Genomic DNA, 17,581 nt, shown 5'->3' on the forward strand with positions numbered 1-17,581 from the left:
CGATTAGCAAATATTCTTGAGCCCGAAATGATACTCCTAAAACTTGGACATTTCGGAATTCTCTTCGTGATGGCGGAAAGGAGATGGAGCGGCTCAGCTGACTCCTTCTGACATCTATGAACCTCGACGGCAACTATGTTTTATGCCTGGGTACATTTTATGACCGCTCGAATTCTGTAGCGCTGGAAGCGCAAATGAATATTTTTGCCTTCAAGCATGTATCGCCACCTCATGAGAGATTTGCTAAACAGGAGTGGTGTGTTTCACAAAGTGAAACCAAGGTGGCGTCAGCATCGTTCATAAAACGAACAAGCGTAGGAGAGGGTATGACGGCAGCCGTGTAGCCTCCACAAGCCATGCTCCCTTGACGCCTCGCCTCTTTCTCATTTTCCTCTTTACTCTCCTCACTTACCACGCCAACGTGACCACATCACGTGACCGTAGCTAGCCTTCGTCTAGCTATGGGGTACTAGAATATACCACAGGCTAGCCTTCGATCTGATAAAACCTACCGGACGGAGCGCGCGCAAGCCTGCAAGGAGTCCTTCTACAATCAACCATCCATCTCACACGCCAGAGAGATCTATGGTCACGTTGGCCACAACATCGTTTACACTTTTTACGACTAGGCTTCACCAATATTGCAACGTGCCCTCTCCTAGTGCTTCTAACCTCCTTGACAGGAACTCTAAAGAAAAAACTTAAACGCCGGCACTTTTTTTTTTCTTTTTAGTTTGTAAATTCTAATATGAAAAAAAAAAATCCACATGACTTTCCAGGTGTTCTAGGAAAGTTCGCACAGAGCATGGAAACATGGTTTTACGGGGTGTAATATTAGCATTTCGAACGCCTACGTTCACGTCCTACTTTATATTACGAAGGTGCTTTGGTATATGTTGATAGTAATTAAAATATACCCTTATCGTGTCAAACGTTCTCCTTGGTTTCACCAATGGTCTCCAAATTGGTTGAATTGTTTCTGATCGACAGTCTCACAAGCTGCGGATAAAAAACAGAAGGGAGAGAAAATATATTGGCGACTGAATATGAAAGGTCCTCTTATCATATGGAATGTGCATATATGTTACTGGTCCAAGTGTCATGATAACAAATAGACGAATGAGGTCACATTATGACGGAAATAACAAATAAATAAAAATACGCGAGGCCGACAGCCGAGAAAGACACGATCGCGTCATGCACTATTTGAGCATTCGAAAACTCTAAGTGTGGGTAAAGCAATATAATATTTGCATCATCAACTGTCGTTTTTTTATAGTTTTTTTTTTCTTTTTTTGCGCAATTAGTTTGCACAGCTTTAATCTGATAACCGAACCAGCGAAATACAGATGCGGGAGTATTTCCAGTTTGGCGGTTTGTCGCTCTTTTCTAGCAGACGACGCCTCTGGCAGCGCAGGACGGTTTCCCAAGGCCGCCGGAAGTCGATACTACCGCCACGACGAGCGACGAGCGGACTTCAAGGTCAGCTGACTTCCGGCGTCGGGTAGGCTGCTGCTGCGAAGCGCGCCTTTCCTGGATAGCAAGTCTCTCGTTTTTCAGCTTGCAGAGGCGGTGAGTTGAAGCTGTTTTTGAGACGTTTAGCGCTTCCTTGACCTCCATTTCCTCGTGTACCTGCAAAAACAACAACTTTCAGCTTTCGTTGAACCGCAACAACTTTTCCGGCTGCCGTTGAACTGAGGTAGCGACGACAAATGAACCGGGTTGGGAGGTCGGGCGTTTGAAAAAAAGAAGTGTGTATTTTCAGTTTGCGGCACGTATTTCAGCTTTTAGATTTCAAAACGATCGGTGACCGGACTCTTTTGTCCAAAAATACGCGCGGAGACATGCTTGCGATCGTATCCGTCCGCGGAGGAGAGCTGTCTTTGTGGTTGTCTGCTCGCCCCGCGAACAAATTGCTTTTGGCATTGTACAGAGCGCCTCGGATTCTTGGCCCGTTGTCACGCGCTGCGAAAAAAAAGTAATTATAGTTGTAGGACGCATACACAGCGCAGCATGGATTCGTCAAGCTGCGTGGCTGCCGAAATAGTGCTAAAACGGATGATCGGTTGCCCTGCAAAATTGGCTGTTTTTGTGTTGTCTTCTGCTCACAAAATTATCGAGATAGGCGCCCAGGATGAGTGGATTTGGCGACTTTGGCCCGGTTTCCCGATTAAGATTGTAGCGAGTGCCGCACCGTCTGCTCGGAGCTTATCTTGAGCTATTGAACGCTGACCTAATGGACGATGTACACACGATCGAGCGTAATAAAAAGGCGCCGCGTCTGATAAAAAAATTTATTGCTGTGGTCCGAGCGATATCTGGGAGGTCATCATATCGTCGCGCTTGTGTTGGGTTCAAGTGGGTGTTGAGATAAGGTAATGACATTGTATGCTCTGAGTGATGGACGGTGCATGTGCTTTTGGTTATATGCTTCGTGACTTTGAGTCTGTACGCTAAGCATACTTGGCTGAGTGGGCTTATTTAATTACTCTAGATAATGGAAGTTGCACATATACTTGATAATTTGTTTCAAACTTCATGAGATTCAAACGTTGGCACCTACCGATCGAATTAATTCTGTTAATCATTGAAGAGAACGTGATGCATGACTCTTCCAGTAGACTGCGAACGTTCTAATCCATTTACACCTATAACTTGATTTGTGTTTCTAGGTGCAGACCCATACATGTTTGCAAATTCGTGCACAGTGATTGCATGTGCCAAAAACATTGCTTACTTGTCATAAGATTTTGAAACTAGGGGACCGACAGCGAAAAAAGACGCAGGAATTCGAACACGACAACAAAAAGGAAGCAGCACACATACAGGATTTCAGGCACACCTGTGTTTAAAAGCCCGGATGTGTTGACTCGTTTTTTACCCTCCGTTTAAGGTTTTTTCCAAAAGAGTAGCAGTCGTTGGAAGTCTCCTAGCCCGCTTGCTTTTTATATATTCGTGTAATTTAATTTATACCTGTGCGCGTGTGACACCTCCCACCCGTTTGCGCAACATAGTAAAATAAAATAAAAAAAACATTTTGTTGCTTTTTTAGGTTTTTTGTGTTTGATGAACCACTAGTCCGGCCCTCAGCAACAATAGCAAAAGGCAAGTTCGTCCACTGCTTTCCGCCCGGTATTTCCGCTGCACCCTTGCTGCTGCATGATTTCGTGTTGCTCCTGCACAGCTGGCCTGGCAGAAATCCCGTAATATAACGTGCCGACGAGAAAAAAAAAAAAAAAAGCGCAAAAAGATTTGAGAAAAAAAAAAAAGGAGGGGGGTATTTTCCCGCGCATTAGTTTGCTTCCCCTCTGTTTCTACGTACCACAGAGAGATGGCGCCAGCTGACGGAGCTGGCTCTGCTATCTCTGGGACGACGCGGGAACTACCCTGCGTTCTAGTTTTGCGCGTGATCGTACTGCGATTTGAATTAGTGCGGTATCTCCTAAGTCTCGGCTCACATTAAAAACGAACATACGATACGTTTAGAACCGGTTCTTTATATTTCTTGGTTTATGTATTTGCATACTCTTGCGACGGTGGTAATTTTTTTTTAATGTGCTTTGACATTTTTTTATTTTTATTTTTTTATTTCTCGTAATATTACGGGAGCCAAGAATGCAAAGAGCCAATTCATGCGAACCTCGGCGTATAGGGCAGGTTCAAGACACATGTAGAAGAACATGGCGCCAATCAGCGACAAACTTGTCAAAACAGGCATGTCCTTTTCCGAATTCAAGATACCTTAACGAGCGTAACATTCGTATAGTTGCAAGAAGATACATAAGGAGATTGCCAATTCCAGCGCGTGGCTATGATTAAAGGGACAATGAAATGACTTTTCAACTTCTTCCTCCTTAGCTTTAATCTTTAACTCAAAAGGGAATTGAGAAATCATGAGGTCGGGGGGTGACATGCTTGGGCACTGGTGCGATGATTCCAAGCTTCAACCCTGCTTTCTAAGCACATCAAAGAACTTGTCGTTCGCATGTGATGATAAGTTCTGTCAGGGCACTTACTGGCCACGAACGCGAGTTCAAATATTCGTCGACGAATTGATTATTGACGAGTGCATACGTCCGAGTGACGCAGTGCTCGTGTCCAGTGCGTGAGCTGGGCTCGGCTGACGTATCACAGTGGAAAGGCGAAGAGCTTCCCCTTTTCGTACCGACAAACTGGTTTTTTACTTTCAACCCTCTTTTGGCCCGCTAAACGATATCCGATTACAGTGATGTGATTGCTGCGCCAGTTGCGCGAAACTGCTCCAAGGGGCGAACCCTGCTACATCCTGCTACATTTCCTTTGGCGCAGGCTTGGCGCATGCGCAAAGCCTGCGCCAAAGAACCAATTTCGCTCGCCTTTTAAAACCGAATCTAAACTGAGTAGTGTAATGAGCACACGTGACCTAGGTGGCGCAAGCAGCCGTCCGACACAAAGTGCCCTGCATCAATCATTCATCCGGTCTTGCAATGTTTTTCCCCCCGTCTCTCGTTTAGCGCTCTCGTCCTCTCGTTGTCTCGCGTGTTTTCAAAACTTTTGCAACAATAGACGCGGGTGTCTGCGGGCGCTCCGACACTAGCATGCTGGGTACCAGCCATGCCATCATGCTGTGAAACGAAACCACGTTTTGGCGCGGCGGGAGGTACTTTGTGAGCTGAAGCACTCGCTCCTCAAAGCAATGGTCGTGGGAAAACTATATTTGGTTCCTGCCTACCAGTCCCCGTGGTCGCGCGACGTCGAGTGTTGCCGTCGCCACATCGCTGCAGATGTGGCGCTTTCTAAACTGAAACGTAAGGACTGCCCTAATCTTCATCAACATTCCTATTCTTGTTTAATACGCTACTACAAAAATGCCTCTAGATCAAAGGCTCCTGTGTCAAAGTACTGTTTAACTGGGTTTCTCTCGGTAACCTTTCTTTCGAGGGGGACCCCGGTACGTAAAACATCTGCCGCGAAAGAGTGTTGGTGAAGAGAAGTGAGCTCAAGCAAAGAAGGCGATGTCTGTTACGCCGAACTCGCACAGCGCGCATGTTTGTCTCGAGTTCAGTCGTTGCACAAAGCGCTCCATGAACTTTTTGACCCTGGCTCGTGATGTCTTGCATCGATGTGCTCAGGTTCTTTTTTTTTTTTTTCTTCTGTGTGTTTAGCGTATATCTCGCCAGCCGCTCTGGCAAGCACGTGCGGCTGGGCTGTTCTTAGTCGTATGCTCGACAGTTACATTTTGTGTACAATTTTGGCAACCCGTTGGCGGCGGAGCGGAGTGGCATGGTTTCGATCGAACAGCTATCTCCGCTCGCGTGACAATTTCGCATTGCATTGCAGTGGTCACGTGTATCAACAGTTCGAGATTGCTTCCATTTAAAAGAAATATCAATCGATGTAGTTTGGTTCTTATTTACCTATAGCAGGTACATACATATGTATCATTTTACGGAAGCATTGCAATATGTTTCATGTCATTGGCATTTCAATTACATGTTGAAAGACTCTCAGGTGGTCTAACTTGACTATAATATGTTTACAGTGGCGAGCCAAGTGACCTTCGTTTGTCCAGCACTTGAAACAAATATTTTTATTTTTCTAAGAATATCTGCTCCAAAGGCCACTTTTGCTGCTCCAAAACACTGTTTTGGGCTGGTCCGAAAGGTGCTCCAAAACGGGTTAGGCCAATCACATCACTGCGATTAGTAAAGTTCCAATCTAAAATCATTTATCCCAGTCAAAAATTTAATTTTATTTTCCCTATAACGTTTGCGTCATAGGATAGGGACCAGGCCACGTGACCATTGTTTGGCTCCGAGTTAAAGAAATGAACGATGCTCATATTTCTCGTTTTTTTTTTGTTTTTCTTTTTGGCTATTTTTGTTGTTTAGAAGGGGAAAGTTTATTCAGTTATTAACGTTAGGGAGTGATTCTGAGTAGTATTTAGCGATAGTAGAAAAATCGTTTCATGGCTTCTTTAAAGGGAGACTGACACCCAACATTTTTGTTATATTTTTTGCCAGGCGATTCATTGCGCTGTCAGAAGACTATCCAATCAACATTTCGCTTCAACGTCACGTATATTGTTCATTAAAAAAAAAAAAACGCAACTGCTTGAAATTGAAATTCGACTGGGGAGGAAGAAGAAATCTAGAGGAGGAGAGAGTTGGCGAAAGTCACGTGGCTGTGCAACTTTTTTTTTTTTTTTTTTTTTCATTCAACGTATTTGCGGCTTTTTAGAGGCCACAAAAAAACTGGGAACTGATTTCATTTCTATTTTTAATATTAAGTAGGTGCCTTCGATAACCCACGACGTTGATTATATTTGGTGGTTCTGTCTAAACCATAGAAAGCGGCACGGGACCACGGAGAATGGAGAGTGAGCGTGACTCACATTGGCCAGTTCTTGATCAATGATTTTCGGGCGGAAAGAAAAAAAAAAAACGAATTTAGAGCCGAAAATTGTGTTCTGGGTAGTTGGGATCTTTTATGTCATGTACAAATAAAAACCTTGACGAGCATAAATACCCTGTCAGTGTCGACGAATAAGTGAGCTCCGTTGAGTGCACTTTCCGCCAGCGAACCGGTGCGCTGCGGAAAAGCTACACCCGGTAACTGGACATCCGCGTTCTGATTGCGAACTCCCTTTAATAATCCCATCGCACGGTCGCGGTTTGGGGCGTTTGACCACGTTTTGCAGCGCCGCATTGTGATGAAACGGCCGTCGGCCGCTCTCAAGCATGGCTGAGTGTACGTTCTTTTTTTTGTTTTGTTTTGCTGCGGATGTTTTAAAGCAAGAGCAGCCATGCATGGCATTAAATAAAGACGTTTTCTCAATTCAACTCAACTTCTTAAAGGATTAAATAATCCCTGAGCCGAGAGGGTCATACTACATTTTGGAGTGGTAGCCAGGCAGTGTTGCACGGAACGACGTTCCTGGAACGCGTTCCTTTTAAGAGGGACGAAGGAACGCCGCAGTTGCATTTTGCGTCGGTGGAACTGGAACGGGAACTCGTTACATTTTTACTGGAACGGAAATAGGAACGGCGTTCCTTTTTTCCGTCCAGTGGGGTAATTTTTATTTTGTTTCTAAAAGTAAAATTCTAAAAGTATTAAAAAAAATGAAAGCCGTTTAGAATTCCCTGTAACGCCGGATTAGAGCGCAGCTCTTGAGGTGGAGGATGGAAGCGTACTGAGGTATAGGTGACTCCTTGAGGTCACGTGACCTCGGGGGGTGGGGATTGTGTGACGTCAGGGGGATCGCGTGACCTCAGGGGGTTCACGTGGCCTTAGGGGGTCACATGACCTCGGGGGGTCACATGACCTCGGGGGGTCACGTGGCCTCGCGGTTACGCCGACGGCGACGCCGACGCCGCTCAAGCGGGAAACGGGCCCCTAAGAGCTGCGCTCTAAAATCTTTACGAAGAGCTGGATCTCGTTAACGTTTTGGTTACTTTTCTTCGTATTTATTTTGTATGGTCCTCGTTCGGTGGCGGTCGGGTGCACGAGAGATGGTGGACATTGATTCTTTTTTTTATGCCCGGGACTGTGGTACGAAAAGCAAAACTTTTAGTCGAAAGAATAAACACAGAAAGAGAAGAGTTTCAAACTAAGCAACTTCCTTTGCTTCCGCGAATCCTCATACACACAGAAATCTCAGAAATCTAAGGGCGACTACAGCCATCACTGAAATTCCACAAAGAGACCTACAGTTACAACAAATAAATGATTACCAGACATCAAGCGCATCTTTGTATCCCGAACATTGGTCACTTAAAAGATAGAAAAACATTAACCTTTTGGTCCTTCTCCACCCTCCCCCCGCCTTCAAGAAGGCTTTTAGTTTTCAAGATTGACCCTCCAAAAACCCTACCCCCTCCCTCACTTGCTCGTCTTGCGGACAGCAACACCGAGAAGCAACTGTTGTTAAGTTCGAACAAGGGAGTTTGTTAGATTGAAACGTGCGAGGTTGTTGTAAAACGCTCGTGCAATGTCTTGTAACAGTTCATTTGGCTCGTCTGAGTCGTGCACCACAAACGTGAATATGGTTAAGAGCTGAGATTTTTAAACTTGAAGATATCAACAAACGAAACGCTGTTTCCGCTTGTTTTCTTCTCCTGGTGCCCTTCCATCACGGCATTCAAATTCGTATGTTGCTATTTGATGTAATAAATAAAAAAATAAACTTCGCGTGATCTAACTAAACATGGCAATCAGCAAAATGAAAATGTGACGTATGTGTAACGATACGTTTCATTTGTTTAACTGTAACGGAAACGGGTACCTTTTTTACACACGAAACTTGTAACGGGAACGCGTTCCAAAAATCAGAAGGAACGATGAACCATCTTTCGTTCCTTTTTTTGAGCAACGTGTACAACACTGTAGCCAGACCAGGTATGGGACGCGGCCGGCGGTACTTTTCGCTAAGTCTGGACAGGTCCTTACGGCCGCAGGAGGTCAGTGTTTCAACAGGGATTCTCACGAAGATGAATGGGTGCAATGCAAGCAACCGCTGATTTTTTAATTTATTTTTTATGCAGTGCTGAGATGCACTGTATCGTTCTATGAAGAACGACTGAGGATGTTGGACAAGGCACCAGGTAGATAATGGAACGACTGCCTCGTCGTCGTCTTTTATTCAAGCGCCACGAGACCAATACACGGCTCTGCACGAGACTATCCTCGTGGTACATCGTTTTTCTCGAAACTTAAAAAGAAAAAAGAAAATGGGAAGATGTGAAATTCAAACCACACGAACAAGTTAGATTAAGATTCAAAGGAAACACAGACAAAAAAAAAAAAAAAAAAAAAAAAAAAACTGCGGCATTTGTTGGAACGACTCAGACTCCGTGAAGACCGTATACTTCTGCCGGATCGGCGTGATGAGTGCCCCTGCTGCGTCTGAGCTCGCAATGCTTCGTGGTCCTCTGTCCCTTTATCTGTACAGTCTGGTCCAGGAGACTCCGGTCTCCCATCGTTTTCCGATTCCGAGTCATCGTTTTCTCCTGTTGTCCCTGAATCATTTCTTCATTCGGAACGTCCTGCCATGTCTTCGGTGGTGCTGCACGATCTAGGAGCGACGTAGCACTCCAGAGTTGCTTTCATGGCCCACTGTTGTTTAGGATACGAACAGTGTTTCCTGTCTGCAGTGGCTCTATATGTCGTCCTTTTTCGAGGTTCTGGGCGTGCTTTTGAACAGGTGGTGCTGGATCCGAAGAAAAGTCTGGAACAAGGGTTCGGATGCCGCGACTGATCAAAAGTTCCGATGGAGAGTGACCGCCTTCCAGTGGAACTGCCTTCCACACCTGTGGTCAAGCCTAACCACAGCTGTGGAGTTTTCACGAAGAACCATCTTGTACGCTTTCTTTGTGCAACCGACACCACGGAAGAGACCTGGGAACTCGCGCTCTACTTGTTGGCGCTGCTGGTTCTCGTGCTTCAGTGTTGACCCGGTTGATGAGGTCAAAGTACTCGCATGCCCTCAGGCCCATGATGGCTTGCCTGCCCTTCTTTACTATAAAGAAATTCATGAATCCTTGTTTGCTGCCGACAGATACCGACAGCCGGACTTTTCCCCGATGTTGTATAGGATGCCACCTCCGTAGCTGTGAATAGTTGCAGTCGTGGGTTGAGGCAGCTGCGTAGGTTTAATCTTCGTAAACATATGTGCGTGGGAGCAGGTTGGCCTGTGCATCGGTGTCTACTTTAAGCCCTACTTCCTTCCTTTCCCCACATTCTACCAGCCATGAGGGTCGGCCGAACTTCCCTTTACTAAAGTGCCCGGAATCCGTTCAGGTTTCTTCGTAAACTGTCGGGTCATGACCTGTTCCCCGCCTGCAGCTGGCGGTTTCTTGGTAACTTCTTTGTTGCGAGTCCGACTGGTGTCGCTTCTGTGGGTACGAAATGCTCCAGAATTGTCGCTAATTCCCTTCCGAACATTGCTTTGACCGGGGGATGTTCGTCGTCTGGTGAAGCCTGCGGTGCTGACGGAATAAGAATCGCGACAGTCGGAGACTCACTGATCTAGATGGCTCTGGTACTAGCGCCTTCTTGAGTTCGCCCACGTATAGCGTTCTGCTGGCCGTTGGTGGCAAGATGGTGCGGTGCAGATGTTACGTGTTGAATTCCATTGTTCTTCTAGAACGTTCCAATTTCGTTTTCCGACACTGATTTGTGCGGAATACCTAATGTAAACAGGAATCGCAGCACATCGATGTCTGCCGTTGACGTAGGATGGCTTACTTGACGTAGCTCCACCCATTTGGTAAAGGCATCTACCACCACTAAGAAAGTACGTCCTTCCATGGAACCCGCAAATTCCACGTGCATTGTGTGCCACAGTGTCGACGGTTGAGGCCACGACGGAATCGGGGCTTTTGATGGGTTCCTCTGTGTACGCTGATATGGATCACAAGAACCAACCAGTGGTCTGAATGTTTTCATCCAAGTCTGACCACCACAAGTAGCTTCGAGTGCAAATCTTCATAGCTACAACTCCTCAATGTCCCTGCGTGGACCAGGCCCATGGCTTGCTCCCGTTCAGCGGTAGGTATAACGACTCTTGTTCCACGGCTGATGCAGCCCCAATGAATTGAGGAGTTTCAGCGACGGTGTCACCGCCCTGGCGGCCGGTCGCCGAAAGAGAACGAGGGGGATAGATTCGCTGGGCGGTGGCTTTGTGTATATGCGTTGGCCGCGAACGTAGGCTTATAAAATTCGGCAGCAAGAATATTACGCGGCTCTAGTGTTTCGGTACGAGCAACAGAGGTGACACGATCTGCTACGACCAGCTACGACCACCCGCCGCAGCGATGCAGGCGTCGAGGGAGCGCAACCTGTGTACTACGCAGTCAGCCGCCGTCGCCCGACGCAGATCGTTCGGCATTCAGGGCTTTCCGCCCCGGGTTCTTCGCTTGTACTTGGAACCGAGTATTATTTCCTGTGCTTGTGTATGTGCTCAGTGGCTGGATATGGACCTCATAGAGCAGTTCTTCAGACTCAACAGCGATTCAAAGTTGACGGCGGAAGGGCTTGCGGCAACGCTTTCGGTTGGTGCACGGCTGCGACGACTACACGGATAAATTTTAAGATTGGTGCTAGCAAGGTGGGCCATAGTCGCTTTATGTTGACACGATTTTGAGTGTAAGTACTTCGTGCAAAGGCGAATCTATCGCGTTTCTAATCCACCTTTGTTTTTAGCACGCACGACCGACTGCTAAGCAAATGCTTCTGTACCGATCACGGAGTGAATGTCTTCGGCCTTACATTGCGGAACGCCCAATAAAAAGTCATATTCGTTCAGCAAGAAAACTTCCCTTTCGAGTGACCTTCTGATTGATAATTTCTCCCGTACTTAAGTGCTTTAATCAACACGATCGATTAAGTTTGCTTCCCTAGTTAGGACATTTTTGTGCTACATGCGGCACTAATGCTTGGCACGATGTTTGCCACTGGTGGTATTGTGAATTGGTTTACTTCCAAAGCTAACAGTGTGACAGGTGGGACCATTCAATTTGCTAAAAACGTGATGATATGGGAATTTCGTTGCATAACTAGCGTTTTACGTTTAAGATTGATAAGAAACATGCTCATGTGATGATGCGTGTCTACAGCATAAGCTTTGCAGATCCAGAATAGATGTGCTATAGGCTACAGCCTCAGGGTTTTTGATGGACCAAATTGGTGATTACACGGCAATAAATGTTGTGGTGAAAAACTGCCCATTGACTCGGTGAGTTCTGATTGTGACCATTGGTGTGCTGTTGGCAAATTAGATAATGGCACACCTTTTCCCTGACCATCTGGCTTCAAGGGGCATTGCATCTAGATGTGCTCAAATATCTTTATTTCAAAGTTCAGTGGACCCCTCTGCATCATTACAGGAAGGCAGTCTCAAGCCACAACAAACAGCAGTGAATATACAATGCATAATAACAGGCACCAGTGTCCAGGCGTATAGTCCGCAGTAATCAGTTTGAGCCTAAAAACGTTTGTTTTGTTTAGATAGTTTGCATTTGTTGTATAATCTTCAGGGCCCGATTTCCACGCCCAGTGCATAGTCCGCCAAGCTGGTGCGTTGTGTCTTCGTGCTTTTTTTCCTGGGTGGCATTTTCTTCAGAAGTTCTTCGGTGAACGCTATTGAGCCTGAAGAACTGCTTTTGAGGCCCATATCTAGCCACGGAGCACACACAAGCACAGAAAATAACGCTCGGTGCCAAGTAGAAACGAAGCACCTGGGCGGAAAGCTGTGAATGCCAAACGAGCTGCGTCGGGTGACGGCGACTGACTGCGTTGCGCCCCTTCGACGCCTGCATCGCTGCGGTGGGTGGTCGTAGCTAGTCGTAGCGAGATGATCTTCACTTCAAGCAAGGATTCTTGTTATACCATAGTCAAGATATGTGTGCAAGTGTTCGACGACGTGGGCTCTCTCACGTTGGTGCAGTTGTCATCAAGGAAGGTGCATATCAACAATGTTGCGTGTTTGAGGCTGAAACTATGACGCACACTTATCTAAACCTAAATTTATCGGTCTGCGGCTACAAACATTTTCGTTGACGTTGCTTAGATGATGTAACCATTCAGGCCTCGCATTAAATGGTGTTGCGACTCTTCGGTTGTGTATGAAAACCTATTTTTGCCCTAATAAAAGACATTTCCAAAAGGACATGTGTCTTCTGCTGATACATATCTTCCAATTTACAATGCAGAGGCAAACAGAAAATGAACTGCATACATCTACCACTTAGCATAAGCACCTTTGGCATTCACTCTTGAGCACACTCAAATATCAGCTTAGTTTGGTCTTGTTTTAGAAGCTTTGCCCTGTTCTGTAAAAATAAAGCAGTTAAAAAAGCTTTACCTTCGTTCTCCTTCTTGCATTTAATACAGACTTGTTTGTCAGCAGATATCACCGTGGCACATACAACTCGAATGACCGATGAGACTATTGCTATTACAATAAAGCTTTCCACAAGAGCCAAAACGAGGCTTGTAGGGGTGCAAAAGCACATAGAAATGAGATTGGCACTTCCGGGAATTGTTTACATTACGCGTAAAAGCAGGACGACCGGCGACCAGCTGATCGCAAGATAACACCAAGGATACCGATGTTTCGATACGCAGGATAAAGACCTCAATCGTCCCTTGTATGCTGCAGTTGTCATACTTTCTATCCAACCGCTTTTTTGCTCGATTAACTAGAACAACCGAAGAGTTCGCGACACCTTTAAATGCGAGGCCTGAATGGTTACATCATCTAAGCAACGTCAACGAAAATGTTTGTAGCCGCAGACCGATAAGTTTAGTCTTAGATAAAGTACGCGTCATAGTTTCAACGCGCCAACATTGTTGATACGTACCTTTCTTTGGACCCGCGTACATTCGGTTCAACTTGGTGACAGCTGCACCAGAAGTGAGAGCTCACGTCGAACACTTGCACACATATCTTGACTCTGGCAAGATTTCTTGCCTTCAACTGGCTTGAAGACTTCATCTGTAGCATCACGGTAAGTCTTGGTTGAAACGATGATCGTCTCGCACACGGCAACAAACAGAGAACTACACGCTTTGTTTTATTTATACGCTACCGGTCTACGGGCGTCGCAAATCTATCCCCCTCTTGTCCGCCATGTTGGATCGATCGGAGCGCCCCCTTTATTCGCTGAAACTCCTCAATAGCCAGCTCCGTGGTTCTTCTGTGGTATAGATTGAAGTCACCACCTTTCAGCTGCTGCAGCGTACCGTCTTGTATCGCTGTGTAGTGCTTTGCGAGTATGACACCCTCCTGCGTCAATCTCGCTTTAATTAACCTCTGCTGTCAGGGGCACTGGTTGTGGCTAAGCCTGGAACATTAAGATGTCGCCGGGAACATGGGGTTTTTCGATGGGGTCTTTTTGTGGCAACTTACTGAGTGCGTCAGCGTCTGGTGTAGACGGTACTTAAAGGGACACTCAAGCGGTTTTTGGAGAAGCTACTTTTTGGTGCGATGGTGTTAAGGAAGTGTCAGTGAATGCGTATCTTCAGTTTTAGAAGGCAGAAACGCCTATTAATCACGCAGGAATAAAATACGTGCGGACTCTTTTCTGTTCTTGCGAGGACCACTGAAATTATCGTATGTTTGAAAATTTTGGCGGTCTTTGTAAAGTTTCGCTAAAAAGTAATTTTCAGTTCATTTAAATATGTTGTGCATGATAATTTCACAAGACGTAAAATATTTCTAGTTTAGAATACGCGATAGCGCAATTATCGTTTCAGAAACAAGGGACTACGTTTTCTCCTTGCCTTCCTCCGCGGGGGGTGAATTTCCCGTTCCCCAGGGATGCGCGGAAGCGCACGTCTATCCGCGCGTTGCAGGCCGGTCGTGCCGGTCGCGGGCCGGCCGGCTCCTTCTATCCGCAAACGTGGCGTCGGTGGTGATCGTCGGAATGGACGGCCTGGTGAAAGCTCATCGTTCCGCGTAAAAGCGCTATCCTTGACTGTGAATTTTCGTTGTGTTTCGCTATGATAACCCAGCACGTACTAGAAGGGAAGATCCACCTACTCGTGCGGCGATATTGTTGCGGCACTCTCAAGACGGCAGAAACGCCCGTGCCGTCGTGTTTGTTTACTTCGACTACAGTGGTGCTTTCTAAGCATTTGTGTCCTCGAACATCGCCCGGATTTCTTATTTGGCGCATTTCATGCGTGGGCTCAAGTTCAAGGTATTACTGGCGCGTACCGTATAAAGGATACGAATTTTCACGCGTTTTCATCACCGGAGAAAAGTGATTAGTGTTAGCAATCCTGAACGCTCGCAACGTCTATCTGATCACGAAATCATATTTCTACGTAGCTATATCGCTGCTAAGATTACATTGTCTTTTATAATCGTAGAAAAGGCGTGTGGCGATATTTGTACTATTGCAATGTCGTGTATTAGAGTCGTGATCGTCCAAGACGGCGCTGCATCTTTTTATTTTATTTTTTTCATTCGCTGTACCCTGCAAGCCTATCAAAAAAAAAAAAATAAAGCTTTAGACTAGAAAACTGTCTGTCTATATTCTGTTACGGCATTGAGTAGCAGTGCGTCCCCTTTTTTAGAGGGGCCGCTGACACAGCTGACGGCGGCGTACAGAAGCGGTCGCCGTGCTGACGACCCGCTACGCTTGTTGTAGTAATTACAGGTGTGTGTACGCGCGGCGCAGAGCGGTCGTTCCGGTTGCAACGGACGCAGTCGTAGGTACGCGCTCGTTGCACATGTCTGAACCAGCCTTCCCCCCGTTCTCCCGTGGCGAAAGTCAACGTGGCGACATCGTTTGACATCACGTACCAGAGGTAACGCTGCGATGTCAAACGTTGGTTTGGTTACGACTTGCCCCAACCGCAAATCGAAGAACGCCCGAAAAGGTCTGCGTTTCGTCGTCCTCGGAACCCGAACATGACTCCGAAGCACTGCTATCGTCCACATCGCACGTCGGAGTGGCGTCATAGGAAATCATCCCTAGGTCGGCTGTCCGCCGAAGAACTTCAACCTCTAACGGCGTCAGGTCCTCGAGCTACAGTGTACTAGAATACTTTACTCGAGCGTAGAGAACTCCGCCATGATCGAAGCTCGAATGACAAAGAGGTTCGGCCGATGCGGCTACCTCGGGATCACTGCGCGACGGAACGTCGTCCAACGCCATTGGCCCGAGATCCTTTTGATAAGCGTGCGACGACCAATGAGAGTGGTTTCGTTTTCGGGTGGATCCGAGGTTTGGCGGCCTTCAATTACATTTTTATTAAAGAAATAATCACCGTATGACTATACTTCTTGGTTTTTAGGGATACTTAAGACGTCTAAATTCAGCTGTCATCATCAAAACACGAACTCAAAAACCACTTGAGTGCCCCTTTAAGGTCGTAGTCGTACGCGGCAAACTTCAGTCATCAGCGTGTGAATAGGGGGGGGGGGGGGGGGGGAGAGGAGGAGGGGAGGGGAGGGGAGGGGAGGGGAGGGGAGGAAGGAAGGAAGGGGGGCGAACATCTGAAGTGCTGTTTGCCGAGGTCCGAGAATGCCCAGTAGTGGCTGCTGGTCGGTCACAAATGTCACGCGGCAACTCAGGATATACTTGTGGAAGTGATCTGCTGCGAACGCCACTGCAAGGCCTTTCAGATCCAGTTGAGCGTAATGGCGCTTTGCTGTACCTAGTGTACGCGAGCCAAAGGCTATAGGTGCCTCCCTGCCCGAGCTGTCCTGCTGCACCAGCACCACACCGACGCCATAAGGCGAGGCATAACATGAGATGATCAGAGGCTTGGTTTCATCATAGTGTGTCAGGACAGTCTTCTTCAAAATCAGCTGTTTCATCTCCTCAAAAGCTTCCTGGTATTTCTCTTCCCATTTCTACGGTTTGTCCTTCAGTTGTAAAACTCACAAGTCCTGCTGCTACTGTAGTCCTTTGTTCAAGGAAACGGTCGTAGAAGGCTAGCAAGCCTAAAAAGCATTCCAGAGTCTGCTTGCTTGTTAGCATGCTGGTGCCTCCACAATGGCTCGTACCTTGTATTCTGTCGGGTGTACTCCCTCAGCATCAATCCGGTGGCCCAGCTAGAAACTGCCCTTCTGGTACGCTGAAAGAGTACTTTGCCTGGTTCAGTCGCCACTTTGCTTGAACTAGTTGCTGTAGCACCTTTCTCAGCCTGTCTCTGTGTTCCTGTTCCGTGGCACCATTAGAGAGTTTTAGTAGATCGTTCCGATACCTCCGATAGCCCCGATAACGATACTACGCATGCCCAAGGGAGGCGGTGGCGGAGTATCGGGTATCGTTATCGGAGTCATGGGAACGATCTACTAAAACTCTCTATTGACGATAATGTCGTCGAGGTACACACAGACCCCGGGCAGTCTACTCGGTATGCTTTTGCATGAACCTTTGGAAAATGGCTGGGGCTGCGGCTACACTGAAGGCAAGTCTCTTTACATTGTAAAGTTCCTTGATTGTGCTTACGAGTGCAGATGATGGACAGAACACAAGGATAAGATTGGTACGACTGCCCCGTCGTCGTCTTTTATTCAAGCACCACGAGGCTATCCTCGTGGTGCAGCACTACTTCGTCAACGGGAAATCCAAACCTAAACCATGCCACTCTTCTCCATGGCCAAATATGTAGGTTTCATAATGAAACGTGCGCAGCGTTGCATGCAAGGATTTTCGGAAGTAGTCTGGTGTAACAACCTTCGTCCCTACTCGTTGAAAAGCGGGATCCTGTGCAGCCCGCTTTGCTGCAGGGCAGCTACGTGCGTAGAGGAAGAGCGCCCTCTCAGGGGGAGCGCTGGTTTGACACTCTGTATTAAACAATTTACAAATAAAACAGGGAAAAAAAATACTTTAAATTTTTGGAAGTTTTGGGAAGGACGATATGCGTGCTTCGTGAATCCAGATTCTGTATTTTTTTTTTTTTTCTTTTCAAGTTCAATATTTAGGCAGGAATATTTGGGTATGCAGTAAAATTTCGAAATTCCTTTAAAAATGCCTTGTTCGCCTTCCATTTCTTTATGAACTTTTGATTGGCCGAGTGCACACCAGTTTAATTAAAATTAAATGAGCCATACTTGTGTACGAAAGACTGTCTATGAATATAT

General features: G+C 46.6%; 1 protein-coding gene across 2 annotated transcripts in view; it reads left to right on the top strand.

Moving 5' to 3' along the window:
- The first annotated feature begins 1,486 nt into the window (after positions 1-1,486).
- Positions 1,487-17,581, top strand: part of LOC8028045 (mitochondrial 2-oxodicarboxylate carrier) — a 34,625-nt gene continuing 18,530 nt past the window's right edge. Inside the window, exons 1-2 of one of the 2 annotated variants that reach the window (XM_042286458.1) lie at positions 1,538-1,572; positions 3,053-3,105. The gene's annotated coding sequence lies outside the window, so the exon portion shown is untranslated. Of the gene's footprint in view, positions 1,573-3,052; positions 3,106-17,581 lie in introns of both variants that reach the window. The other variant, XM_002410305.5, reaches the window with a different exon arrangement.

The sequence above is a fragment of the Ixodes scapularis genome, unplaced genomic scaffold (assembly GCF_016920785.2).
Source record: "Ixodes scapularis isolate PalLabHiFi unplaced genomic scaffold, ASM1692078v2 PGA_scaffold7__128_contigs__length_106722199, whole genome shotgun sequence".
Lineage (NCBI taxonomy): Eukaryota > Metazoa > Arthropoda > Arachnida > Ixodida > Ixodidae > Ixodes > Ixodes scapularis.